This window comes from Vidua macroura, chromosome 18 (assembly GCF_024509145.1).
Source record: "Vidua macroura isolate BioBank_ID:100142 chromosome 18, ASM2450914v1, whole genome shotgun sequence".
In the NCBI taxonomy this organism is placed as follows: Eukaryota; Metazoa; Chordata; class Aves; order Passeriformes; family Viduidae; genus Vidua; species Vidua macroura.
In genome coordinates, this window is record NC_071588.1 from 2,650,779 (window position 1) to 2,677,652 (window position 26,874).

Consider the following 26,874-nt stretch of genomic DNA (forward strand, 5'->3'; position numbering starts at 1 on the left):
GTCTCCTTCACAGAGCAGGTTGATTTCTCCAGGGTGGTGGAGAGATGGAGCCTCGTGTTTCTGGCTCTTATTTTCTAGCCCATCTGCATCTGGAAATCCTTCTCTCTGTGGGCTCTGTGACCCGGCCTCACGTTCAGAGGGTGTTCCAGCCTAAACATGCTGAAGCTCGACATGTGTTGTCTCCACTAGAATGCAGAGTAAACTGCAAGCTGTGAAACTGGAGGGGGAGTCTGGGACACGAGGATGTAAATAATTTGAGATATTTGGTGGAAAAGAGCAGGAGGGGGAGGAAGGCCTCTCGCTTGATTTTCCTCTGCCATCCCATTGCCTCAGTAACGTTCTCTGTGCTCTTCACAAGCAAAGGTGGAGGATCACTTCTGTCTTAAAGAAGGGTAAACCAGGAGCAGACATAGGAAATGTTGCAGGCACAATTCAGCAGAAGAGACACTAAAATCCCTGAGATTTCTGTCTCTGGTTTTGTTTTGCTTTCCTTGTTTCCCTGTTAATTTGTTGAGCAGGCTTGACATGGGGCTTTCAGGCTTCTGATCCACCACAGTGAACTGATGGAGAACACATAGCCTGTTTTGTTCTCCCTCTCTTGTTTTTAAGGATCATTTATCTAGACTCATGGGACTTTTTGTTTGTCTAACCTGTCTCTGGCTTGTAAAACATTGTTCCTTGTGTTAACTTCAACAAATGGTAAACATCTTCCATCAAATATCCTCAGAAATGTGTTTAGCCTGGGCACAACTGTTTCTGTTGAGACTAGAACAATTTAAAAATTGTTTTTAAATTGCTCTCTTTTGCTTACATTTAATACCTATAAATAAGTTTTTCAGAAGGGCACCTTCATCTAGCACACTGCCACTGTGAGAAAAAAAAAGAGCATATTTGGACAAGCCTACTTGAAGGATTAAACTTCTGTGTGTTGCCCTGGCTTCCCAGTTTTCATTTATCCTTTTGTTTAGAGCAGGGAGAGATAGTTTGACTTGCCTTGGGTATCTTTAGGTCAGATCTTCTGCATCATGTCTGCCAAACATCTGGGCAGAGAGGATGGAGAGGAAAGAGCTTTCTGTCCTGCCTGTTCCTTTGTACAGGTGCCCCAGCAGCAAGAGGAGTTTGACATGAAGGGGAGATTTATTTCACTGTCTAATGGAGCATCTGTATTATCAAAGGCAGATATGTCAGAGTACTTTCCCCCTCCCTGCTCTGTCTTTTGTTGTCTGAATGTCATTTTGCTGATAGAACTTGTGTTGTATTCCTTGTTATCAAAGTAGAACTGAAAAAAAAAAAAAGAAAGAGGTGATGCTTTGTTTTAAATGTTGTTACAAAAAGCATCAGCTAAACCATGTAGAGTGAGGATTTTAATTCCTGGTTTAAAGACTGAGTATAATTTGGCTTTCAGACCTCCCATTTTTCCTAAATCAAGTTTATGGTAGCAACAGCCATGAGTGTCAGCTTCTGATTATAAACAGATTTGGAGCCACTAAAAACCTCCTTGAAATCAGTTTGACAACTGTTTGAAAACCACCTTTTTAATATTCTCAGCAAGTTCCCTGCTGAGGTTTCTTGCAGCAGCCTTGTAGATCTTGTAGATGTTAGTCTTTCCTGCATATTTTATTTTAACTTGCTCATAAGCTTCCTAGGAGAATGCACATGGATAAGCTTTTCCAAGCTTTTTAAAAATTCATTTTTACATGGAAACCTGGGCTCAGTGAGATGAGAGTTGAGTGGAAACTGGTTGTGCTGTGCTGGGGAGTGCAGCACCTTGGTGCTCAGAGCACCTTGCAGGGAGGTGCTTTTTGCTTTTTTTGGTTTCCTTGAGGCTAAATCTCAATTTCTCCCTGCAGTTTCTGACTCCAGGTGGGTCTCTGGACCAGCAGAGGGGCGGAGGGTGCAGCAAATCCATCACCATGGGAGACACTGGGATGGGCTGGGGGGTCTCAGGGTGCACAGGCTCAGGTGGGAGAGGGGAAGGGAGGTTGGCTGGTGCTGGTTTTTATTCCTGCAGGCTGTGACACCCCCTGGTCTGAACCACCGGGCTCAGAAAACCTGAGCAGTTCCTCAGGGAGCATCACCCCAGGGATGCAGTGCTGTGTGCCCAGGGCTCTGCACTGCAGGGATCAAGAGATATTCCATCTGGAGGTGGGAAAAACAACCCTGGCAGCCTTTCTTCCTTCGAGGCTGGCAGCGGGAGCAGAGTCAGGGACATATTTCCATTTGACTCATCCCTTGTTGAGATGGTGACACCCTTGAGTCACATTAAAAACGAGACCTTGTAGCTGAATTGGCACATCACGGAGCAGGTGTTTGCTGGGGTTTTGGGGGTTTGTCCTTGTTTAGAAAATTATTTTCCCGTTCTCTGAGATGGGATGAAATTGATTAATGGTGTTGCTGATGTTCTGGTTTAAAAATAACAGGAAAACCTGATTCAGGTGGAATGCTGGAAGTTAACTGTCAAGGTAACCTGCTTGAAATAGTTGTAAAGGCCTAAAAAATAAAATAAAATAATAAAAAAGATGAGTGCCCAGTAGCCAGATGGTTGGAAGAGAACACCCCACGATCAATGAGGCAATATGTAAATATTTTCGATCATTACCACAGTACTGCTGTGTTGACATTGAAATTCAGAGTGTTATTCTGTGGGACTCCTCATTGATCAGCAGATGAGCTCTGATAAAACAGAGGATGAAAGCACAGTACTGAGCATTATTATGGATTGTGGATTTCATTGACAAGGACAGGCTTCCATCAAGGGCTAGGAATGGATTTCAGACACTCTTTAAGCACGGTGCTGAGCCACTGTTTTCCTTCCCTGGCTGTCAGCTACCAATTAAATGGTGTTTTATTTCTTGAGCTGCTTTATTTAAGGTGAAATACTGCATAATTGACTAATTTTTCTGTGCTAATTGCTACAGTTATATGGGAAGGGGCAAGGTGGAAGCTGACATAGAGTTCTCTGCTTGAAATAATCCTGGCTAGAAATGACTGGAAAACAATATCAATCAAACAGCTGAATTTTTTTTTTTTTTTTTTCAAAAAAGATCCTCCTCAAAGCTGGTTGTAGAGACCCTGTCTGGCTGAGTCACTTAGAAACCTTCACGGGGTGATGGCATTCTCATGAATAAAACATGAAGTGCTTTTGGCATACACATACACAGGTGCTGAACCCACCCAGAGGCTTTTTCTTTTTTTTTTTTCTTCTCATTAAAAAAAAAAAAATCCCGTTGGTTCTACTGCTCTCAGAGGGGAGTCTGAAGCTTCACACTAAATGGACTCTTTTGAAAGCTGCTTTTTAAGATCTGCCCACCCCAGAGAAATCCCAGCAGGGGCTGCTGGAGGTGGTTCCTGGGATCCCAGCCTGGAGGCAGGAGGGAGGTTTGGGAAGGTGATGTGTGTGGGGAGCAGGTTGCCACCTTTGTGTGATATTAAATGTGACTCTTCCCGTTTTACATAGACTGGTGTGAGGTTCCTAAAAGTCTTTTAAATGTGCATATGCAGTGTAGGGTTTGAGTTTTTTCTAATATTTTTTTCTTGCAGCTGATCAGAGCAATGGGTTGTAACATTTCCCGTTTCTTATAAGGGAATAAAGACTTTTAGGAAAGGCTTAATGACTTCTAAGGAAGGAGGGAGAGGGCTCTTGGCAAATGAAAAGCTCATTATAGCTACAGCAGGGTCCAGAGCCCAGGCAGCTTCTGGAAGCATTTTGCTGTTTGTTTTCCCTCCCTTTCCCTTGGGTCTGGCTGCTTACAGTGCAGCCAGGACCTTGTGCTCCTCTGGGAACGTAACCCCGGGGCACTTGGAGGGTCCAGATGCTACAAACATCAGAGAGGGAAAAATGGTCTCAGTGCCTTTCCAAGCTGCTTGTATTTTCCAGTTAACTGCTGCATTTCTCTTGCATGTTGATTAATTTCTTGGCACATCCTGGAGCCTGTTCCTTCAATTAGAGTTCTTCAGGATTTTGAATTTATTTCCCTGTGGTTTGTTGGTTTTTAGTTGCTCACTTGTATCCCCTTAGTGCTTTAGGGTGGCTGGTAGGAGAACAGAATTCACCTTTTCTGAGGATAAAGGGCCCTGGAGACTCTCTGTGGTCTGAAACTGATGCTCCCAAAGCATGGGCATGTGGTGTTTGACCACAGCTGACACTCGTAAGGGCTTAGAATTTATTAATGCAGATTGGGCTGAGCTAGACCAGCTGTGGTGATCATGAGGAGCAGTTGTGCTGGTTCATTTCTCCTTGCAAGGTGGTGCTGTCAGTGCCTCTGACTTTGCAGAAGCCTTTTTCTTGCCTGTGCTTGGCAGGGTCCCGAGGCCGGTGAGTTGTGGTTTGGAGTTGTCACCAGGTGTGTTTGTCCAGGTAATGGTGAGGAGGGAGCTCTGCCCATCCCAGCAGTATAAAGTGATTTAGTGGTGGCAGTGGTGCTGCCTCCTGGAAGGACTGGAAAGTGAAGTGCAGCGCATCAGTTCAGCAGAGAAGCCTTCAGAAGCCAGCAGAAAGCATCTTATAATTAATTAATCATCCTCCATGGAAAGGTAAATGCCACTTCTGTTAGTGCAATGTGGTGTTTTCAACATTGGTGCTAAAAACGAGCCATGTGGCACCTCTGCCTCTTTGCAAAAGATATTTACATGTGAATCTGTCTATTAATAGCTGTGGTCTGTTTTCCTGTGCCTCGGGTGCTGCTGAGCTGTCGTGCTGCTCCAGAACCAGAGGTGGTCTTTGGTTCGGTTCTGGGCTGCTCCAGTGCCCAGGTGCTTCCCTGAAAGCCTTTCGAGGAAGGGAGGAAGTTTGTAGAGTTCCTTTTTGCAAATCACCCATAATAAAAATGTTGTTGAAGCCTTTTGGGAGCTCTTGCATTAACTCACATTTCTGTGTTTTTGTTGCGTTGCTTTTTCCTGGTGGTTTGGAGAAATGTGCCCCTTGTTTAACAATTCTGAATCCTCCCACACTTCAGAAGTTTTATTTTAAAGCAGAAGCAATTTTAACTGTGTAGTTGATTTCCATTTAGCACAGAATGTTTCTGAAATGCAGACAGGGTTAATGATTATAGAAGAGGATGAAAACCTGACAATTTTTAAATTTAAATTTTGCCTTGGTAATCTGTTCTCACACCTAAAAATAAGTAAATTAAGAATAGCATCAGCGAGGCCTCTGCAAACTGCAGTGACTTTAAAAAGTGATGACTTGGGAATACAGTCAAGGTGAATTGTTTATGATTATTCCAGAAAACATGTTTCATAAATGTCATAATGTCCTAGGCTACATTAATTATCTATTACTTTTAGTGTTTGCTGCAGAGAAAAGGCCAGTGTTTCTGTTTTCCCAGAGGCAATACTTTCAGTTTCTCTTGTACAGAAATGTTTTTGCTTTTAATCACTTTTGATTGCAGTACCATTAACAAGTGCACAGAGAAAGTTTTTCTGTTTGGAACAATTGCTACAGACTTACTGTCACTGAAAATAAGAACTTTTGTCCTCCTTCCCTAATCTACAACACGGGAAAAAAACCCAACCCCAGAACAAAAAAGAATTAAGGAGGTAGGAAGATTGGTTTTTCTGAACTGGAGGAGGCTTTGTGGCTGCCCTTCCAGATTTGCAGGTACCCACCCTGGGGGGCTTTGAGATTGGCCTCACCCAAACTCTGAAACCCTTTGAAGCCCTGTGTCCAGGCCCTGCTAATTCTGAGAACTGTTCCCTGCTCAGCAAAGCCAGACAGAGAGAGCAGGGCCCTGCTCTGACTCAATTTTTTACAATTTATTTGCCAAAGCGCGGGTTGTAGTGGCTGGTTCTTTTGGGAGATGGTGGCTGGCATATCCAGCACCTACAGAGATTGTCTTGCTTGTGGAAAATGGGGAAACAATGGATATGGACAAATCCCAGTGTGCTTGAGGAATGAATTATTGTATAACCTGTAAAAATTGGTAAGGCTCAATCAGACTGGATGTGTATTGAGTTAAAAACTACATAGCTGTACTGAATCCTTTTGAAAGAGGAAGGTAATGTGAGGATTCTTGTTTACTTGCAAATCATAATGGTAGAATGGCTAAAAGGACTAATGAAATACTTGCTTTTATTAAAAGGCATTTAAAATTCAAAGGCAAAGCAAGATTAAAATGTTGTATTTAAATATATTTCCATCATACAGATTTGAATAGTTGCTTTAGAGGGAATGTCCTTTGGGCTTTGCATCATTGTATTGTATATAACAGTAGGGGAAGAAACACTTTACATTTCCTTTTAAGAAAAGAATTTTTACTTAAAACATTCATTAATAATTTAATGGGTTCATTCTGCCCCAAAGTACACACACAGCATACTGGCACAGGTATCAAATCATCAAATATTTTTTCTTCAGTTATAAAGAGGATGTAATTTTAAAAGTAGTGGTGATTTTCAGTGTTTGTTTTGTTATGAGCCTGAAGAATTAATTGTATTTATCTTCTGGTCTTGACTGTGTTAATGTTGGCAGCAAGATCAATAATCAATGAAAGGAAAGAAAACTTAAGATTCAGTTTCAGATAAATTCAGATCAGATCTTAAACCACAGGGACACAGACTGGACCTGTGGTTTCCAGTTCTGACACATCCAATCTAAAAGATGCATCATGGAAGGTTTTGAGATAGGTTAAGCAACTTGATGCCGAACACTTTCAACATTATTATTGTTATTATTATTATTACTAATATTAATATTATTACCACCCAGCCTGGGAAAGCAGAAATGCCATTTGGGCTCTATGTGCCTGGCTCAGCTGTGAATCAGCAAATGACGTTAATAAGCATTTGTGGACTAAATATATTTTTAAGCTGTCTGGCTGCTTGCTCCTGGTGAGATTTCTGAGATTAATGGTCCCGAAACGTTACTTGCATTTGCTCTTCCTCCAGGATGAATCTGACCTGTGCAAGCACTATTATATTCTTTAAATTGCTGTGCTAGAAGTTACACGAGTGAAGATCAGTTACTGCGGTTTTTTAAGCTGTTGGCAAGACATAAATTTATGTTAACTGAAGCAGTGTTTGCAGCTAAAGGTATTGATGGTTTTCCCAAACATTTCAGGTTCTTTAGGGGAGGGAACAGAGTGTATTGATGTTTTATTTATTTTTGTGTAACGCTTTGGTAGCAGGTGCTGTTGTTGAGGCTCGGATCCAAGTCCCATTCGAGGAGATGTGCTTTTATTTGTGTGGTTGTAGACCCAGATTTGCATGTTCCAGTGCAAAACACAGCCCCTGCTGCTGGGAAGGAGGACGGGGAAGGACAACTGTGCCCTTCATGACCTGAAGGGGAAAGGGATATTTCTGCTGATGGGCAGTTCAGTGAGATAGAGGCAGTTTTAATGTGAGCATGTGGGAACAACAACGTTCCCTGCTCCATCACCCTGTTAGACCAGTGCTGTGAGAGCCCTGGCTCTGATCTGGCTGCTAGTTGGAGAAAAAAGACATTAAAAAAGACCTAAACGAACCTGGATATACCTGGGGAGATCATCAGTAGAGAGGGGAGTGGAGAGCACATGCGTGTGCCCTGAAGTGCAACCCAGATGCTTTAAAAGCAGCATTGAAACCATATTTTAAAAAAACCCAGCATTAAAACCAGTTTGCAGTGGTTGGAGGTAAAGATGAGACTGCCCAAAGGAATCTCTTAGAAAGGCACTGGGGCTGCTTGGAACGTTGAGTAAAGAAATAACTTGCTCTGCAGGCAGCGTTACAGGTTCCTTCTGCCCTCAGCCCTCCTGACAAAAATCAGCCTTGGGGGAGAGCAGGTGGCTGCAATAGGGGTGTAAATGGGGTGCCTGGGCTTTCCCAACCTGGGTTTGCCCTCCTGGGTGCTGCTGGTTCGCCAGCCCTGTCTTTATTCCCTGTTGGAGCTGCTGTCTCCTTGCTCCTCCAGTTGTGGAAGGATTTGTGGGATTACAAGGGCAGCTCCAGCTCTGCTTCCACCCTCAAACGTGGGATCCTGCCCAGGCTCTGGGGGCTCCCTGGAAGACCCTGTGATGTGCTGGGTTTGTCTGTGGTGTCTCTTCTGTGGAAGTCACTGAGCTCCGAGTTTACAAGGGAGATGCTTTGAGGAGAAGTGTTGTACAGAGAGGGAGCACGTGAGAGTGGTCAGTGCAACGCATGTGTTTTTTCTTCTCTCTTTTTTTCCCTTCTTAATTTCCATGAGTTAGAGATGACGATGACTCATGGTTTGGAACACACTTTAAATCCCTGAGGTGCTCATTGCCGCCTACTATCACGTATTGAATTTCTGACATACCGGAGGGATGTCTGCAGAGAAACTCTGATGTGCAATTATAAAATGTTGTAGCTTTATGTTGTTTGCATAAGAGCCATTAGCATGGTGTAACTGGAAAAATAATGCAGCTTTATTCTTGCTCTTGATTTCCCATGGGCATGGCAGTTCAGCAACTGTGTTCTGTCTTTTTCTAGGATGTTGACACATGTGGACCAACACTGACATCCTTTTTCAGCAATGCTGTTTTTGTTCCCTCCTGCATTCAGAATCATCTAGAGAGATTTTTTGCAGAAGGTAGGTTCTGACATTTTCAGCTGGATGGCTGTTCTTTTTCTTCTGGGTTAGAAAAAAAACATTTAGGTGTTACTAGGGAGAATGGTAATTTATCTGAGGGATACTAACTTGCTGTTGGTGAGAGGAGATTAACCTTAGTTTGGGTTCCACTTGAATAAGTGCTTGGGGAAAATGTGGTAAAATGGAGGCTGGAGAATGGCTGCAGAAGCTCTTTGAGAAGAGCTTGGCAGTCAGAGGACATGGTTGGCTTAAATTGCATAGATGTGTGCATTGGTAATAAACTTATTTTGAAAGAAAGCTCACACTCTTTGCCTTTTTCTGTTTAGTCAGCATCCTTTTCTCCTTAAAATATTTCAAATAAATAAATTAAAAGGGAGAATGGCTGCACAGGATATGCAATTCATATAATTTTAAATTTAAATCTTGGGTGTGTGTTTTTCTCAAAAAAAAAAATCTTAACCTTGTTGATTTTATTTTATTTGTATTGAAATAAACAGTAGTACAGCCTCATTTACTACCATCAAATTGTAGTTTCTGCCTTTCTTTGTCCTCTGAACTCTAAATTTGTTTTACATGAGATGCAGAACTTTCCAATAAACAGTGTGGAAGGGGAAGCAGTTACCCGTGGTGGCTTTTAACAAGGAAAAGTGAAGAGATGGTGTTTTTATGAATGTGTGTACCTGCTACTCCCTTATGCTGTAACCTTTGCAGCGTTGCTTGGGGGTTCACTCTGTGTGTCCAGCTCCATCCAAACCTCTTGTGTGAATTCTGGAAATGTATCTTGTAGTGTGAACTCTCACTACAAAATTAGTGGCTGGAGTTTTTTGGTAGACAGGGTGTCAGCCTTTAGCCTGATTGCACAGTTCTGCATCATCTTATTTTCCTCCAGTACATTGCTCAGCACATAAGTGTTTTTTTCCCTTTTATCAGAAATGGTCTTTTTGACTTCACCAAGTGTTTCTTTGGGGCGATACTAAAACTTAACAATAGTCAGGTTTTGCTTCAAGAGCAACAAATTGCTGAGAGGAAGAGAAGGAATAAATGAGTTTGGATCTGAGACTGTTCACTTAGCAGACTGAAATATGTTTTCAGTCTCTCTGGGTTTCTACCTCAGGGTCACAGCAGTTACACTGAGACTGCAGTGACACCAGCTCTGTATTAACATGCAATATCTTTATCAGAAATTGTTGAAAACTAGGGGTGATTTGAATACCTTAATTGGCTCCCAGTGAATTCATTGCCATTCTTCAGGTCGATTTCCTTCCTGAAGCCTCTCTTTGGGATTAGCAGAGCTCAGTGCCAGGCTGGCTAGGCTGCTCCCAGTGCTGTGTCTTGTCCCTCTGTGGAATACCTGATTTCCTCAGGAGAGAGCCCGGCAGCTCCTGCCTGCCCACTGCAGTTCCAAAGGAGCTGTGGCCAGGTCTCTCTGGGATCAAAAGCTGCCAGCAGCAGCTTTAACAGAGGAGTTTATTCTCAGAGAGGCATTAATTGCCATGTAAGTTTGTGCTGCTGTGCTGAGGAGGAACATCTGTATCCCGAGAGCTTTGCCTCCTGTTTTAGGTCACACACTCCCCCACGGGCTGTTGTAGAGGGAGCATTTTTCTCTGAATTAGCCGTAACAGCAGAGAAGAAATGCAATCCTTGGCAGAGCTTAGGGTTTGCTTTGCCCCAAGGCTGGGGCTCCATTCATTTAGCTTTCCTGAAGGATTTTACAGGCCTGATCAAGTGCCCAAGTGGTCATTAATTCTCTGGGTAGGTGAGGGGAAATTGCCTCCAGAACGGTGTTCACAGGAAAATGAATCCCTGCTCTTGCATCACCAGAGAGGAGTAATGTCTGTGAGTTGGCAGGTAGGGAATGTAGGGAGAGCAATGGGTTTTAAACCTTGTCAGGGAATGCAGTGCTCATGGAGACAAAATGTCCAGGAGTCCAGTGCTCATGTCCAGGAAAATGCTGTAAGCACTGGGTAACTTCCCCCTCTGTTCTGCCAGCATTGCTGTGCAGCCCTTTGTTTTTCCAAACCTGAAGGCTTTCAATCCAAACTGCTGGACAGAATGAGAATGCTGGGAGAATGCTCCTCTGCAAATCATCCATTTTGCATAGAACTATTTCAAAATCTAGGGAAGTGTCCTCAATCCCTGCTGTGAGCAGAGCCTGAGGGACGCGTGTGCAGACGTGAGCTGTGCATGCTGCTGATGTTGGGAGCTGGCAGGCAGCCAGGGGGGAATGCAGTGTGATGAGGAGATGGAGGGTGTTGATACAGGATGGGGAGGGACCTGCTGCTCTGTCCCTCAGCATCCTCACTTCCAGCTGTCCTGGGCACTCTGCTGCCTTTTTGTGCTTCCACTGCTCCTGTGGCTGCAAAAGCCTGGATGGGGATGAGTGTTCTCTGTCTGTAAGAAGAGGCAGGAGGATAATAAGAGGGGAAGGTAGATGAGGTTGAATCCAAGGGTGCCTGAGAAGATGTGAGGCAGGCTGGGGACAGGGGACTTGTGCCCTGGGGAAGTGATGTCCCCTCTAAGCAATTTGTAACACCACTGAAGGAATATGTTGTGTCCTGTCAAAAGGAAGCACAGCTTTGCTTTGCAGTTGCCTCCTTCTGTTGTCCTTCCAACACTCCCTGCCTTGCCTGCAGCACCTGTCCCTGTGCCATGCTGGGCTGTGATTTTCCACCCCTGGCTGTGTGATGTGACCAGCTTTTCTCCTTCCAGAGCCTTATGTCCTTTTATATGGACACAAAATGGGCCTGAACCTTATTTTTCTGCACCTTGTACTTACCAGGGGACTTAGTGTGGCATCCATGACATGAGAATCAAACCCCTTGATAGGGGTGAGTTTGTGGAGATGAAATGCAGAGAAATCTGTCTTCATGTTGGATCCTTCATCAACTGGATTGAAAAACTCACTGTTAAAGAGTTAGATCACTGCAGAGAGCTGGGTGATGGCTGCTTTTGTACTGCCAAGGAAAGAAACCCTGATTGGCAGCATAATGGAGCAGCACAATTGTGACATTCCCCTGTCTCAGTGTGTAAAGGTTGGCTTGTTACTGTGCCAGGCTGGGAGAAGGGGGAGCTGCTGAGAGGTGAGGAAAAGAGAATGGGATCTTGTAAAGGTGGGAGAGAGTTACAGGTCAACCCATTTAGACCTGCCAGGACACAGATGTTTGCAAAGGTACAGCAGGATCCCTTTTCAAAATGAAGGGATATACAGAGTCTCCTGTATAATCTGGCACTATGAAATTTCTCATGGAAACAGGGGTGAGTTTTTCTTTTGGTGGTTTTCCTCCTTTTACAATAGAAACACAAGACACAAGGAACTGTTTGGACATATGTCTTTAACTGAGAGGAAAGGGCTGTGATGCTGCTGTGGTTGTAACCACAAACTAACTGACAGTTTCCTGCTGCAAGTAACTTTCTACAGATCTAAACCTCCTTCATTTGTGTTTGTTTTTCTGTGCTGTTTAAATATCTGAAGAAGATTCTGTTGCTGCTAGGCTTCTATTTTTTGACAAAGTCTTTGTTATAATTCTGGGGGATGGTGGCATGAAGAGAGCTCATTACAGCACTGATACAAACTTAGGTGGAGTCCAAAAAGTTTCTTTATTTTACAGTCTGGTTTAATGTAGAAGTGAAGAAGGAATGCCATTGAATCAGACTGGTTTTGCAGTTACAGTTGCATGTACAAAGCTCTGTTTATTTCTGAGGAGAAAAGATGTCATCATGTGGACCTGCCTGTGTGGCTGAGATGCTTCATCCAGTATTTCCCTGGCATCATTACTGGCTTCTAATTCTCCTACCTCCTTCTCACCCTTCTCCCCTGTGATGTGTTAAATATCACAGCTGCAGAAATGAGGGCACGTTTTTTCCCTGCTGTTCCCATTCCAGCTGGAAAACTTGGACAGAACCTTCCCTTGTGGTTTGTGATACTGTAAATAAAGGCTTGGGAGGTCACACGTTTTCCATCTCAAGTTATTTTGATTCCCGAGCTGGAATGGGAGAGGAGGAGGGAGGAGAGGAATAAAAATAAAAACAAAAACAAAACCTCAAACTGTTGTAGCTTATTGTGGGAAAAAGAGCTCATTAATGCAAAGGGGAAGCAATTGGAAAAAAGGCCTTTGCAGAGGGGACTTAGTCTTTGACTGAAGCTGCAACTTGGATAATTAGGGTCAAAGATTTCAAAGGAATCTTCTGTAAAGCTTTGAAATAAAAGTTACCTACAAAGCAGAGGCCCCATCCACCAGCTCCTGTGATCTGGGGCTGTTGCTGGGCAGTTGCTCTCTGCCTTAAAAGGCACCTCAGCCTGACTCCCTATAGGTGTGTGGGTGAGTAATTTTACCTGTGTCCCTCTGAACATGGTTACTCATACTCTTAAATGTCAGTTAAGTGGGCTTTAAGTGTGGAGTTGAGAAATTGTGGTTGTAGGTCTCGCTGGCTGCGGTCGGGTGAGCCGGAGTCGCGTTGGCAGCCGGGCAGTGCCCCGTGGACTGGGGCGTGGGGGGTGGGAAACCTGTTTGCACATTTTATCAGCATTAGTGGTGCAGTTCAGCCTTCTGAAAAATCCCACAGAATCGTGGCTGGTACTGCTGCTGTTCACAGCTGGTGTCCCACATCTGCAGGCTTGGGCTCCTCAGCTGTGTCCCTTCTCGTGCTGGTGTTTGAGGCTGTGTGTACTCACAGAAAACACCGCTTAGGCTTAACCTTAGCGTATTTTTCTCTCTTGGTATTTGTATAATTGTGTTTTGGATTGAGTAAGAAACGAGCTCAGGACAAGGTCCACTGGGCTTTCCTACTTGGTGGTGATATGCTGGGTGTGATGAATGTTGGCTTAGAGAGGAGACACTAACACTTACTGGCAACTGTGTCGCTCACTTTTAGTGGAGTTCTGAAGAGACCTTTTCCTGGTAATGATTTTTTCTGTTGGCTTTTTTATCAAAACAGGATACAAAATGTGAATATAATTTGTCACTGTAGAACTCACATTGTACCTTGACACTGCAGAAGTATTTCTTTTTCCATAAACTGTTATATTTATGATGTACAGCAGGAACAAAAGAGGAACATTCCACATCTAGATGTTAATCTCTGCACCGGGTAGTCTTTTGATTCAATAACTTTTCTTCCTTGATCTTCTTTTCCCGTTTTTTTTTCTTTAATAGGCACAGGACATATGGACATAAAAAATAATGGCCCAATTTCACCCCTGCTGTAGCTCATTGACGTCATTAAAGCTACAGCAGGGATGACTTGGCCCAGATTCTTTAAAAATAAGACCTGATGAACAACCTCTCCTGGAAAAGCTCTTTGGAGAAGGTTGTCCTGAGCACAGCATAGAGCAGATGCGATGCAACTCACCCTGACATTCGATACCATTCTCCTTGATGCCTTCCAGTGAGATGCTGGGCCCTTCCTGGAGGGGACAGAAGGCTGCAGATGTGTTCCAGATATGCTTTTACCATGTCTTAATAGTGTGATGGAAAGGGGCAATTAATGGAGTGAGAGAAGGGCACTTAGGGCAGAGGCAGGCCTGGGTGGAAACCTCACTTGCTTGGAAGCTGTCTGTGCCTGAGGACTGGGCTTGGCACATGGCGAGGCAGAAGATGGAAATGTAGAATTATCTGTGAAAATCTGTTGCTCTGAGCAGGTTTTAGGAAGATTGTTTAAATGTGTTTTCTATTTTTGTACTTTTTCCTTGCATCCTCTGTGATGTCTGGGTCAGTGCCACACAAGGATCAGCCATCTGAATGTGGCAGTTCCTGGCATAAAGGAGCACTGCAAGGTTCAGTATCTCAGGGTAGATCTAAAGTGCAGCTGCTTTTTCAGGGCATATTTCCCTCCTTAGAACTGGGCATAGAAATAGAAATTCTAGGTATTGTAGATCAAAAAAGGCAACATGGATCATGGCAAAGATAGCAGATATTACCTTAAGTGCTGAGTCTGAATTAAGCTGAAAAACGAGCTTTGAGATCTGAACACACTGAATTCAGAAAGGTGAAGATGTGAAAGGTTTTCAAGAGCTGTTGACTACTTTCTGTTTACTAAAATAGTGGTGACGATTCGTAGCTGGTGACTCCGGAAATCTTCACACTAACGTACAAAGTGAGTGTTTTACTCACTGGTATTTATAACTGCAGGAAGAAACACCCTTTAGAGAGCAGTGAGAGCCCCAAAGCTGTATCTGAGGTGGGTGAATGCCTGATCACTTTTTGTACAGCCACTATTCATTGCCCACGGTATCTTTAATTTAACTGAATCCTTGGTGGTTATAACTGTGCCTGGCCAAGCCAGGTTCTCTTGCAGTGAGTCCAAGAAATCAGATAGTTCTTTTTCCAATGCCAGACTCTTCTGGTCCATTGAATATAACTGCAAGAACACATAGTTCCCAAGGAGGAAAATGCTTACTGTGTTTTTGGTGACAGCTGAAGCTAACTTGGGGGAGGGCAAGATGGAGCAAATGGCACTTGTCTGCTTATGAGAGCATGTTCGTTTTAAGGGAATTTGAGTTGGAAAGTTTTTGCGGCGAAAAGCCAGAATAGTGACATTGACTAGTATAAATAGTGAAGGGAGAATTAAATCTTTAAAATATATTCAGTCCTTTGATTAGTCATCCAAAACTCTGCTGGTAAAGCAGTGAAAGAAATCTGGGCTTAACCTGATAAATGTCCTTCTAATGGTGGAAAAAGTCAGAAAACCCAAGAATTTAATTCATGATATCCAGAGAGGTCGTGAAGCAGCTGGCAGCAGAGTGCTAAGGAAGAGTATTAATCCTAGAGGAAACAGGAGGAAAAGGTAACTGAAAACTCTGCAGCCTTAAGGACTTTTGGAAGTAAAAAATACTTGTTGTAATGCAGGTAAAGGTGATTAGCTTATTTTATTGCATAGAATACACCCTTGTCTGATTAAACTATCTTGCTTTGAAGTTCTCTTTTGTTGAATTGTCTTCTTCATCCATTTCAAGCTCCCCTATGTCATTGTGGGTGGACCTGTTCAGGATCTAACCCTGCTTTTACTGAGGTTAAAAGCAAAATTTGATGGGTGTGAAAAGAACCTGCCCTGGGACTTGAAGTGAACCCCCACCATCTCTCTCTAACCAGACTGATGAACAGCATGGATTGAATATTTATGCCAGTTCCAATAAAACCTTGATGATTGCAGAGAAGGGTTGAAGAGAGGATTCTACCTGAGAAAAAGAATATATGAAAATTTTAAATTGCATATCTTTGTGACTGACCTATAGCAGTTAATTTTCCAGAGCCAAGGCTACATTGTCATGAGTTTTAGCAGAGTAGAGAAATGATTAATTTCTGGGGCATACAGAGATCTTTCTTAATAATCAGAAGCGTGTCATCTGCTTGAAAATACAATTTTTCAGGAAGGAGGGGAGCTGTAAATGGGCAGCAGCTCGTTGTTATGGATGCAGCCAGACAGAGCACAGGCATCCCTGTGAACCAAGCCCGGCTCCCTCTCTGTGGCACTCGGGAAGTGATGAGCTACAGCCAAGTCTGGTCTCCCTCGGCGCGTGGATGTCACGCTGCACACGTGTCCCCAGGCTGTAGGAGGTTATCAGGGAGATAACCTGGCTGAACCCCAGCCACATGTGATGGTATCTCAGCTTCACAGGCTCCAGTGGAAACTCCAGGAAATTCCAGTTCCTACTGAGGCAGCGTGTTGTGTGTGTTAATCCCTGTGCAGGGGCTGTGAGGGGAGAGAAGGATTCACCAGCACATGAACTGACAGACTCATGTGCCTGCTTTGTTTATGAAGAGTTACGAGTTGAAATCAATATGCAGAATATGCAGATCAGGAGTGTTCTGAGTACCTAAAGAAAATCCTTTGACTGTGGTTCCTGCATCATCCCAGCAGGATGGATTTTTTTTTTTTAATTAAAAAAATAGAAGGAAAAAGAAGGGGAGGCAAATAGGCAAATACCATCTGTATTTATTCAGATTAAAAAGGAGTGTGGAGATGGAGCTGTAGGGCGAAGGGGAACTGTTCAGTGCTGAAGCAGAACTTTCAATTTATTTGATGGGAAATTTTAATCTATTCTGGATGATTTAACTGCTAAGCTCTAGACTCACTTCAGCTCACCACCTGCTAAGTGCTTGGGTTCCACTGGGTACTCTAAAGTCCTGTAGAGGCCCATGAGGTTCAGCTCTATTCCTAAGAGCTCACAGAGGGTAGGAAAGAGTGAGGTAAAGGAAACTTTTTAAAAATACTGTTTGTGTTTATAAAAGAACAAAGAAAATAACCTTGAAATTAATTTGAGCTATCCCCTTGATCAATGACTACATTGTCCACTAATTCTTTTGTATATATAGCTAGAAAGCAGCCTACCAATAAAAGTTCTCTTCGTTTCTTACTATTTTGAGGTTTATTTTGATGGATTATGTTTCTAGGTAACAGTTGAAGGTTATTTCTGGGAAATGCTGCCAGAGTGTTTATTAACATGTGACTAGACCCAGGTAGAGTCCCTTGAGAAAATCTGGCTCTTCTGTGCACTCTCAGCGAGGGGCAGTGGCTGTGCTGGAGGGTGAGAGTCCTCCCCGTTCCCTGCCCACGCTGGGCCTGGAAATAACTCTGTCAATAGTAGAAATGTCACAGCAGGAATGACTCGCTGGATGTGCCCAATCCCATTTATCTAAATGAGCTGTGATCCTGGATTTAACATGCTGTTTCATAGTTGAGATAAGAGTCACATGAATTAGATTATTGTTGGGAAAAAAATAGAGGGGTTCTGATATAAATACTTTTGTGGGAAGTTTGGAGAGCATTAGCAGGTCTTTTTACTTTTATGAACAGCAGTGGTCAAAGCAGTTTCCTGCGAGAGATGCTTTCCACATGATAGGAACTCTAGTCATTAAAAAAGCATGAATTGGATTAAGAAGTGTAGGGTTATTTTAATTTGCCTTTGAGTCTTCAGATGTCAGTGCAAGCTTTAATCAGCAGCTGTGCCACTGAGGAACCCCCTTGTGAAATGGAAAGGGAGGATGTGGGCAGAGGTGCTCCTGGCTGAGTGGTTCAGGGGCTCCCCTGCATCCTGAAGGGTCCTGCCCAGCTGCTTCTCAGTTCTCCACAATTGCATGAGCCCTCATGACCCTTTTGTGGCCTTGTCAGCAACAGCCAAAGGTGTCCCTGTGGTTTGTGGAGCTGAGGGGCAGTTGTGTGGACAGTGGGGTGGGTACCCAATAGCACTCCTGCCCCAGTGTGAGCCTCCTGGGTAAGAACACGTGGCAGAGATAGTACAAGTCTTGTGACATCAACAGCTGGCAGCTGCTGTCTCCTGGGCAGTTGTCTGATGCCTTTCTTGTAGGTGAACTTCAAAATACTATTTCTTCTTCCTTCTGGGAACTCTCTCTGCATGTGAAACAAGCTCCTGGAGCCTTTTGTCTTTAGTTTCACGTCACCTTTATGGCCTGTGGTGCCCATTGCTTTGAGCACCTGGCTGTGTTCCCCGGGGTTCAGTGGGAGATACAGCAATGACAAATGTTAAAGGCTCAAATTCCTCTTTCTGTGTGTGCTTAATAGGCAAGACATCATCTGTGTTGTTTCAGAGGCAGTGGTGAGCAGTTCTCTCCTTCCCTGTGTTCTCAGGGCACGGATGCTCAGTTTTGGCCCAGTACCAGGGATTTTGTCATGAGGAGGCAGAAGCAGGAGGGCACGGAGGGTGTCCCTGCTCAAGGCCATGGTGGGTACAGCAGTGCTGAACTTCCAGTAACCCTGAGGGGAGGGACTGTCCCAGCACTGTGACTTTGCTGGGACATTCTTTATGCTCGTGTCTGAGTGGATGGCTGTGTTCTGCAGGTCATGATCAGGGAAAAGGCATATTCCCTGGACAGGGTGGCAGGAAGTGCACGAGGTGGGGCAGCAGGAAGCAGTTTTATGATCCTGAGCTCCTGTTGGTACAAAAGTTGCACTTGTTCTTATTTCTGCTCTGGCTCTGTGCTCTTGGCAAAGCTTGTGTTTAATTTTGTGGGATGTTCAGGGCAGTGCCTGCCATCTCTCTAGACAGCTGTACTCACTCCTCTTGTTATCACCATGGCTGTTCACTGGTGATAAAGGAGAAGCAGAAGAGGAACCAGGATCCTGATACTTGGGAACAGGGCAACACTTTCATTTGAATTGTCTCTTGTAGCAGACAGAGTCCAGGCACTGTCAGGATCTGCTTCCTTCAAGACCTGAAAAATACTTTTATTGACTACTCAAACTTTGAAATCATGATGGGACAAAGTAGCAAAACCACTGGAAAGCTTCCCTCCCCACATCTCAGTGCTGTCTTAATAGCTGCTTCTTATGAATCAAAATACCCCCTGTGCCATTCCCTTTCTTTTAATAGAAGCTTGCCTCTACTGCAAATAAATATATTAATTTAATATCACAGTTGCCTGAAATCAAGTGGCTCCAGTGTTGCCAAACCCATGTTGCTGGTAGCTCAGGGGGATATTCTGCCCAGCAGAGACACAGATGTGCTGCTGCTGCATTGTCTGTGCTGTGACCATCTGACATTGGCCTTCCTTTTGCATGAGAGCAGGATCTGGTAACTCATACTACCAACCTTTCATAATCCTCCCTGCCATGCTGATTTAAGGGACAGTGTCAATTCTCCATCTCCTTCCACCCATGCCATTACACACACCCTGACTGTTCCACTTACCAGCTTTCCTTGCCTCTGGAATCTGCCTCTTTTCCTTATCAATGCCTGGTATCAAAGTGGAGCTTGGGGGAGTGCAGGGTGCTTTTGCTGAGGTGTTACCTGGGCTATTCCCAGTCACCCTGAGCTGTGGGATGCTGCTTCCTGATGTCAAAGCACAGGAGTAACTCTGGCCAGGGGCTAAACTACGTTGAGCTTTCGGAGATTAAGCTGATTGCAGAGCTCTCATAAATAAATCTCTCTGTATTAATAAATTAATGCCTGCAATAGTTGCATTATTACAGTTCATGGAAGCTTTTAGAAAGAAAAAAATCCTGAATAAGCCATTTCTGCAGTCTCAGCTGGCTTTTAAAGATTGGTGTCATTAACTGAATTTTGGCTTTTGCTCTGGAATGGAGCCTGTGCTCTTCACTTGAGCATATGGTTAATGTACATGAAAGAGAATAGGAGGAGATAGTCTTTGGAGCTACTTGCGTGGCTTCTTTGGCCATCAGGTTACTGGGAAGAGTGGGCAGCCTTTCAGTGGGGCTGCCTCATGCTTGGGTCTTTGAGGTGTGAGGCTTTCCCCACTGAAGCCCATGTCATGGTTGTTGGTTGGCTGTAGAGACCTGGCTGCTTGTCTGCTGCTGACTCATTCTTCCTGCAAAATTTCTCTTAAAACCACAAAACGTGGTCTATATATTACAAGTAGCCTGATTATTCTTTCTGCAGGGAATGATACTTGTTGGGAATCTATCTTGCCTAATTCAGAGCATTGCAAATGTAATAATTAAGTGCTCCTTAATTTCCATACTCATTGGTGGGGAGATAATAGCTTCTTTTTTAAAACTGGGCTTTGCCTTTTGAAAATACTCTGACCAGTGTTACAAAGAAACTATATTGCAGCCCACCCTTAATAGCCACTGATTAGAGGGTCCTTTGTGAAGTGCTGTCTGTTTCTGACATAAATTAATTAAAATGGAACCAGCAAAATTCCTATGGAAACAAAACAGAAGTAAATTTAATACCAGATGAATGTGTGTTTTGGGCTATGAAAGTGATCATGAAACTCATTTCTTAACAGGACACTAGAAGAACAAACAAATCTACAGAGATGTGGCTGTAAGCCTCAGCTAGAAATGTATGTTTGTGGATATAATTAAATTTTAGTTAATAAGGTATTGTCCTCAGTCTTGGCAGAGAGCTGTACTTGGGCTGTGGCTACACGTCCAGAGCATTTTTACCAGATTAACTTCTCTGTGCAGCCTGGTCAGGAGCTCTCCAAGCACTTGCAGCTCTCCAGTGACTGCTCTGCATCTCAGCTCTGAGAGCACATGAGCCCTTTCCCATGGCCCCGGGTGGCTGTCCCTGTGCCTGGCCTGCTCTGGGGGAGGCAGGGGCAGTTGGAGAGATGGTCCTTCAGCAGCAGCCTGAGGAAGGGTGCAGTGTGTGAGGGTGATGCTTCCTGAGTCACTTTTTGCATTGCAAATCCCGTTTCGTAAGTAAGCCGCTTCCACCGATACCTTAAACGATTTATTGTCTCTCAGGGCTTTTCTTCACTCTGGAAAAAAAAAAAAAAAAGATCATCAGTGTCTTTGAAACCTGTGCTGAGCATTATATGATTAAGTCGTACTTTTGAAGTGACGGGTTTAGGCATATAATTTTCACGACCATCTTTGCTTTCAGTGGTCATAAATACTGGTTCCAGCTGTAATGAAGTGCTGTACTACTTACTATGTTCTTATCATTGTGTGTGTCTTTTGTTTAAATTACTAAATCACAGTGGCAATGGCCATAATAATGTGGTTGTTTTATGTCTTGGAACAGGGGAAAATAATTTTATTTAGTTGGAATAATGTAATTGTAACGTGCCTCTGGGTTAGAGTTAAAGGGGGAGGTGATGCAGGTGGCTGGCAAGGCAGGGCTGTTCTCTGGATGATTTTCTGCAGCAAATTCCACAGCCATGGAGTGGCAGCACATTTGTTTTTAATGGAACAACTTGTGAGCAAACACTGGGATGTTTATGGCGACAAGGAAAGCACTAGAAAAAGAGAGGCTATAAAATCCCACTGGTTAAGGGCAGCACATGGATAATTGGCTCAGTCAGGTGCATCTCGGGGGAGGGGGTGTGGATCTGAGATTGGTCTAAGCCATTACCGGCAAAACACTTGAGCTCTTTGCACCTCTGAAGGCTGGCTGTAGGGGAGGCAGCTCTGCCTGGGTGGTTTTGTGAGGCAAAGTGCCAGGGAAGGACTCGGAGATCTTCTGATGGAAACTGCTTTAGAGATAAAGTGTTTATTTCCCCTTTTGAAGGGAAAAGATGTGCGATGGTTTCTTGAATCAGGATGACTGCACCAATTCAGATCTAATTTGATAAATGAAGTATAAAGGCCCACTGAATGACCTTCTGTAAAATACAAGAGTGCCTGAACTATTTGTTCTCTAAATCTTGCTTCTCATCTCTGTATTTCCTGCTCATGCTGTTCATTAGTCTCCTGTGCCCTGTTGTTCGGGGGCTGATAATGGATAGGTGAGTGGTGATGCTGAAAACAAAGCTCCTGTATAAATAACCTGCTTTTCTTAGCATAAATTCTTGTGGGTATGGGGCACATACCCACACACCTTTTTTTTGTGTTTGTAGCTAGTCCCTGACCTGTATTAGTGCTCCTTAGGTAGCCCCTCGAAGTCCAGTTGATTGAGGCATCTCTTCCCCCGGTGAAAGCTTGCACTGCTGTGGCTGCACACGGACTGTGGTTTCTTTCCAAATGAATCATGAGAGTTTTAGAAGCTGTAAAACTTCTCTGGAGAGCTTAAGGGTGTGACCAGCTTACAAGCGTGGGTGCTTTTTTTTTTTTTTTTTTCTTTTTCTGGTTCAGGGCTGAATATATCCTCAATACCTGCTTGATAGTTTAGGTTGCCAGCAGGATTTGCTTTTCCTTCAGATGGGATGCAGCACAATCCCAGACTTTTGTGGCTGCTTTCAAAGCTCTGCTGGGACTCCCTTGGGGACTTGGTGTAGGGAGTGATAAAACACTGTAGGTTCCTCCAGCCAGCGTAAACCTTTTATGAGCAATAAGCTTGTGCATTTGGAGGACAAAATTGTTCATTTATCTGGTTGGGCTTTGCTTAAGGTAAATGTGTCTTTTTGCCTTCTACAGGCCTGGGGAGGCAGATTTGACCAGTCCAGCTTAGTCCAAACCACTTCTCCCAAGCTGTTTGTTCTCCTGTCATTCCGTAGGTGGTGGAAGAGCCCTGCAGAGGGGACTGTGGGTTGGCAGAGCTCCTTCCCTTGGGCTCATCCCTTGACCTGCTGGGCTCTTCTGGCAGGGGAGTGACAGCTGGGAGGTCTGGGATGTACTCTGCCACTGCCTGGACTTGGAACGTGTGAGCGGCCCTGGGGAGAGCTGGCACATCCACGCTTGGCTCTGGCATCTGGGCTGGGGAAATCTGGAAACCAAGGGTATGTTTGCAGTAGAAGGAGCTCTGGGGAGGGGGGCTGTAGGAGCATTTCTTGCACAGTGTCCTGCAGGGCTCATCCCAAGTTCCTGCAGCTTGGTCTCTCTGCTCTGACTTAGCCTTGGCTGCCCCAAAGAGAGACTTTCTCCAGAGCAGGGCACTGGCCAAGAAATCTGGAGCTGGCAGTGATATGGAGCTGGCAGAGGACAAACCAAGCTGGTAGGAACTGTCAGGAGCTCTGGGAAATGGAGGGGAATATTTTTTTCCCCCTTTCTCAGGCATATGCCAAGGGTAGGTGGTTCAGAAGGGGAATACCTGGCACATTATGATGCCAACTTACCCAGCTGCCTTAACAGGATACTTTTGCCAGGAACCTTTGGACCTATTCTTCTTGGTGTAAACAAAATCAAATAAAATACTTGTTACTATAAATAAAATTAGTATGATTACCTGGAGTCTCTGGAGGCACCTCACACGGTCAGCATTTGTTCCTTTCTGCCTCTGCCAGCAATTACTGGAGAAAGAGGGAACCGTCAGTGTGCACAGGCATCGGGCAGGCAGCATGGAGGCTCATAATAACTTTCTTCTATGATAAAGGAGATATTTTTATAGTCTGAATTTTTTATTTTACTTTCCCCCTAGTGGGAGAGAATTACTGGTGATGATAGTTGGTATAGCAGCTCCTGTTGGGAAGCAGTGAATGGAGGAAGGATTGATTGAAGGGAATGTGTTGCGAATTCCTTTCTAACGCACGTTTTTTTCTTTCCCCTTTATTTGAAGAGGTTGTTTATAACTAAGAGACCGTTAGCGCCCAGGAGGTAATTTTGTTGTAGCAGTACCTTATTGAATGAAAGCTTGGTAGTCTGTTTCTGGATGGAAGCCTTGGGAGCAGCTCCTGTGTAATGCTGTACCTAAGATTTTTTTTTTCATTTCTCCTTTTTTCTACTTTAAATTGCGGTTGGTGCTGTTCCTTCCCATGTAGTTGAATGAACAGCTTTGTGAAGTACATGTCAGCATTTGAATTATGCTTTTCATTTACTGTAGCCAGTTCCAGGCCTCTCCTTTCACCCCCAGGGTTTCTAGAAGGTTTCTTGACAAATCTCCTTTTTCACCCCCAGCAGCCCAGAGACAAAAACCCAGGAGCTCTTTTGTGTGCTGCTTGGCTGCTTTGCCTGGCTTGCTGATGCTGTTAGAGAAATTCTGTGATTTTTGCAAAGGATACTAAAATTAGGGTGTGGCAGAACTGTGCTCAGACGAGTCCTGCTCAGGTTACTGCTCTGCCTCTGCTGAGGAGCAGTCAGAACTCATCAGTGTAAAACCTTCTACACCAAGGGAGTAAACAAGGGATGCTGAGCACTCAGCATCTCTTGTTGTGTAAAGTGGGGTTTGTTGCTTTTGGCTTGAATACTGACCTCATACTTACAATCCTATGTCTAAAGCACCTGCCAGTCATTCCCCACGGTAGCAGTTAAGAGATAAGAGAGAGAAGTGTATGGCAAAGATTGAGGATCATTGTAGGAGCTGTGTTCCTGTTTGGTTTAAAATAATCTTTCATGTGATCAAAGAAAGGGTGATGTGTTCCTAATTATCTCCACTGTAAAATCTTTTGAGCTGTTGCTGCAGGATGTCTAATCCAGAAACCTCTTTTGGTGATAAAAATGGTGAGGGAGGGTCATGTGTATTTTGCATCTTGCCCCTTTTACCCTCCCTTTCGTTAAAGCATTTGGGATGGCATACACTGAGCTACCCAGGTGCAGAGGATATTACAGATTTCCATGTTGCAAGCCCTAATTTTAGCTTCTCTCTGCAGGGTTCATGCCAATATTCACCCACTTGCATTTGCACTTTGGGTAGCGCTCATTACACGGTGTGAGCTTCGCACATGTGCCACTCCTCCAGCAGTGGGGATTTGTGTTCCCTCAGCCAAACAGAGGGGTCTGCGTGGGGCAGGGGCAGGTGGGAGGCAGCTCACAGCTGGGGATGTGTCCCTGCAGAGCACTGGGCTCGCTGCAGCCTGTTGGAGCCAATTGGATGGGAGCAAGGGGGAAAAGAGCTCTGCAATTCCTTTCTGCTCTTCAGTGAAGTGGAGAAATGGCTCTGCGTTGAACGTTGTGCACTTTGACTGTGGAAGGACTCCCAGTCCAATTTGTCATGGCAGAGACTTGATACGAGTCCAAATGTACTTGACAATAGTCTCTCTGCTGTCAAAATCTCTCCTTCTCCTGTGATAAAAACACAGCTCCAAGAAACACTCCTCTCCTTCCTTCCTGTGGCTCTTAAGAAAGACTCTGCATCCCAGAGCTGCTCTGGGAGGAAGTTTTTTCCTGCATTCAAAGCACTTACCCGTTTCCCATTAAAAAGATTTGACAGAGCAGTGCATTCAAAACAAGATAGCCACGGAGAATTTGGATTTATGCTTTCTTTAATTGGCCCACATAAGATTTTATTTACTGATAGTGTCCAAAGGGAGCTGTCAAAACATTGCAGAAAGAGTGAATGTGTCCATTGTGGTAATGTGCCTTTGATAAATGCATTATGGCATAGTTATGAAGTCAGGAAGAAGCCTTAATTACTGTTATGAAGCCATTAGAGTCTAAAGCAGCAATTTCAGCTCTTGTTGCAATTGTGTTTTATATTTCTTCATTGAAGACTTCTGCACCAAAAAAAAAAGTGCTTGTTTTAGAAGGTAATTTATGCCTTTTATTTCCTTTGCCTTTTTAAAATGGTGCAGAAGTGACTGTGATAGCAGTGAGCTCCACAGATTCACATAAATAAAAAAATCCCACAACCTTTGTGCAGAGCACGTACGGGGAATTCATGCAGGGAAGTGATGCTGTATGACCTGCTGATTGTTTTTTCTGTTACCCATAGGGCATAAGAAATGACTGAGCTTGATTCTCCCATGACAAGGGAAAAAAAAAAATAGAGGGAGAGAAGGAAGGATTAGTCTCCAGGAATCTCATGCAAATATTCCTCTAGGGTGTGAGGGAAGGAGAAAGACAGGTCTTGGAAACTTCTTATTAATGAAAATAGCTTTGAGAGATCAGTCAGTGTTATAATAACCTGCAGATGGGGTCAGCAAATTGTCTGTCCCTGGAAGCCTCTGTTTTCCACATCATCTGTTCCAGCACAGCCAGAATCTCACTTGGATCTCCCCTGACAGCCACCACAAAACAAATTGTTTGGAGCTGACTCTTCTACCAAAAATGTGTGCAAAAAAAAAAAAAAAAAGAGCTTTGTTTTCAGATGTTTATGATCTTTAAATGTTTTAAGTTATTCAGCAAGAGGCTGTTTAATGTTCACTCCCCTGCTTTTGGTGCTTTGTACATGTTCTTTGACTCTTGTGTAGCACATTAGTTATAGCAGATGTTAATTTAATGGCATGAGCTCTGTTGCCCTTCAGCATAGAAGCATCTTAATTTCAAAAACGAAACTGATCAACGGGGTTGTAAATCAAAGGTTAACAGGCATAGCAACACTAAGGCATTGTTTGCTTGCTTGTTAAACTGATAGTGAGCTGCTTTCTTAAATTGAATATTTCTTTAGCAACAGGAAGGCTCAGTACAAGTTGTACTGTTATGAGAAAGGAGGAATGAACGTTACTTAGTGTTTTTCCAAAGCTGATTGCTTAAAACAATTGCAGGTGCAACACGGTAGTGCTGATGGTTTTTACAGCAGCTGTGGGAAGCAGCTGTGGGTGCCTCCAGCCACTCCATGCTAGCTCTGAACTGGCTCTCACTTGGCCTCAGTCTGGGCTCTGACTTCTGGCTGTTTCTTGGAATAGATTGCCCAGAGAAGCTGTGGCTGCCCCATCCCTGGAAGTTTCTGTATTCTAGAGAGCAGTGAGGATCTTTGCTCATAAGCTTTGGTTGGAAAGCAGCAGTTAAAAGAGCCCTGCCCAAGAACAGGAATATCCTCGGTGCACCGAATCTCCCAGGGCAGGCAGGATGGGGGCCTCCACATCCAGCCTTGTGGGGAGTCTTGGGTCATGTTGTTCATGCTCAGCCTGGGATTCAGCCCCTTCAGGTGACACTCAAAAGATGTCACAGATGTCAAGAATGTCTGCTCAACGTGTTGGACCAGTTTTTAACTTTTCCCGAGTGTGTTTATCTTTGCTGTCCAGGGTGGTTTGTGAGGGCTCTGCCCTTGGGATGGTTTTCTGGCTTGATTCAGTTACAAATAATTAAAAAAAAGCAGCAAAAGCCCTCCCAAACTCACCCCCAGCCCCCTCTACCCCAACACTTAACTATTCCAAGGCTGTGTGGTTTTCCTC

General features: G+C 44.1%; 1 protein-coding gene across 9 annotated transcripts in view; it reads left to right on the forward strand.

Moving 5' to 3' along the window:
* PITPNM2 (phosphatidylinositol transfer protein membrane associated 2) overlaps positions 1-26,874 on the forward strand; it is a 126,038-nt gene that overhangs the window by 6,306 nt on the left and 92,858 nt on the right. For 8 of the 9 annotated variants that reach the window (XM_053993849.1, XM_053993843.1, XM_053993846.1 and 5 more), the window contains one exon: positions 8,425-8,524. The exons of the other annotated variant lie outside the window; for it this stretch is intronic. The gene's annotated coding sequence lies outside the window, so the exon portion shown is untranslated. The remainder of the gene's footprint in view (positions 1-8,424; positions 8,525-26,874) is intronic. 9 annotated transcript variants of the gene reach the window in all.